This window comes from Suricata suricatta, chromosome 12, assembly GCF_006229205.1.
Source record: "Suricata suricatta isolate VVHF042 chromosome 12, meerkat_22Aug2017_6uvM2_HiC, whole genome shotgun sequence".
In the NCBI taxonomy this organism is placed as follows: domain Eukaryota; kingdom Metazoa; phylum Chordata; class Mammalia; order Carnivora; family Herpestidae; genus Suricata; species Suricata suricatta.
This window is the reverse complement of record NC_043711.1, coordinates 63850707-63853163: the sequence shown is the minus strand read 5'-3', so window position 1 is coordinate 63853163 and position 2457 is coordinate 63850707.

Genomic DNA, 2457 nt, shown 5'->3' with positions numbered 1-2457 from the left:
CTCAGTCTAGAGCCCAAGGCAGGGCTCGAACTCATGAACCATGAGATCATGACCTGAGCCAAAATTGGATGCTTAACTGACTGAGCCACCCATGCGCCCCCACACAAGTATTTTTAAGCACTTTTTCTGACACTGGTGGTTGTCAACTGTGATAGGTATAATTCTAAGATGGACTCCAAGTTTCCCCGCTCATGGTATACACAGCTTGTATAATCCTCCCTCCTTCAGTATGAATATGATGGGGCAACCACTCTCTTTATTAGGTTAGATTTTATAAGATTCCATCATAGTAGACTGAAAAGAGTTAGAAGTCATAGACTTGCTTCTACTGCTCTAGAAGAAAGCAAGCATCTATGTTGCAACCTATGGCAGCTACATGGCTGATAAGGACTTCAGTCCTACAACATAAGGAAATTAATTCTGCCAACAACCAATGAGGAAGAAGACATGGAAGAGGAATCCAACCAAGCCTCAGAGGAGACTGTAGCTCCAGCCAACACCATGATTTCATCCTGGCAAGATGCTAAACAGAGCTAAACTATGCCAGGATTCCTGACCCACAGAAACTGTAATATAATAAACTTGTATTTTTCTAAGCTTTTATATTTGTGGTAATATGCTATTAGCAATTACAGACCCCAATCCCAGAGATTGGTAGTCTTCAGTGGGTATAACAGATGTAGTATAAAATTATTGAGGATATAGTTTCCTTAGTTCTTTCTGTTCCACCTTCCTTATCACATAACTTCTATCTTCATACATGGCTTATCTTCATGGTCCAAGATGGTGGCTTATCTCCAGCCATCTTATCGACATTCCAGACAAAGGAAAAAGGAAGGAGAAAAAGGTCAAAAAAGCATTTCTTAGTCATCTTTCCTCAATTCTAGAAGTCTTACTTCACAGTTTCCGCCTCATTCTCAATAGCCAGAACTTACTCACATGGTCACACCTAGCTGGAATGAAGCTGGGAAATGTAACTGGGCACAACTGCTGCTCTTAGAATAATTTATGCTGGGGGGGAAAAAAACCCTCTCAGCTAACTAGGAATAGAGAGGATGTTCCTCAGCTTGATAAAGAATATCTGCAAATCACCCACAGCTAACATCATACTTAATGGTTGAGAAACTCAAACCTTCCCACTAAGATCAGACAAGGCAAAGATAGCCTCTCTCACCATTTCTTTTCAGTATCATACTGAACGTTCTATCTAATGCAATAGGACAAGAAGAGGAAATAAAAAGTATGCATATTGGGAAGAAAGAAATAGTATTGTCTTTGTTCACAGATGACATGATTATTTATGTAGAAAATCTTAAGGAATCAACAACAACAATAATAACAAAAACCCCTCCTGGAACTAATAAGCAATTATAGCAAGATCAAAGGATACAATGATACGAGGTTAAAATGTAAAAGCCTTCTTATATATAGGATATATATAAAGCTTTTAAAACAAGCTTTCCTATATATCAACAATGAATAAGTGGAATTTGAAATTAAAAACACAATACTATTTATATTAGCACCCCCCAATTAAATACTTAGGTATAAGTCTAAGGAAATATGTACAAGATATATATGAAAAATTAACTACAAAGCTCTGATGAAATAAATCAAAGAAGAATGAAGGCAACAGAGAAATATTCCATGTCCATAGATAGGAAGACTCAAAATTGTCAAAATGTCCATTCTTCCCAGCTTGAGCTATAAATTCAATGCGATCCCAGTAAAAATCCTTGTAGGTTAGAAACTGATTCTAAAGCTTATATGGAGAAGCAAAAGACTCAGAACAGGCAACACAACATTGAAGGAAAAACACAAAGTTGGAAAACTGACACTACCAACCTTTAAGACTTAGTATAAAGCAACAGTAATCAAGACAGTGTGAGATTTGTGAAATAATAAACAAATAGATCAATGGAACAGAATATAAAGCCCAGAAATAGGTCCACATAAATATAATTAACTGAGCTTTGACAAGGAGTGAAGGCAATACAAGAGACCAAAGATAGTCTCTTCAACAAATGGTGTTGGAAAAACTGGACATCAACATGCAAAATATTAAAATGCTCTTAGATACAGACCATGTACCTGTCACAAGAATTAACTCAAAATGAATCACAGAGCAGCAGAAGCAAGTCTATGACTTCTAACTCTTTTCAGTCTACTATGATGGAATCTTATAAAATCTAACCTAATAAAGAGAGTGGTTGCCCCATCATATTCATACTGAAGGAGGGAGGATTATACAAGCTGTGTATACCATGAGCGGGGAAACTTGGAGTCCATCTTAGAATTATACCTATCACAGTTGACAACCACCAGTGTCAGAAAAAGTGCTTAAAAATACTTGTGTGGGGGCGCATGGGTGGCTCAGTCAGTTAAGCATCCAATTTTGGCTCAGGTCATGATCTCATGGTTCATGAGTTCGAGCCCTGCCTTGGGCTCTAGACTGAG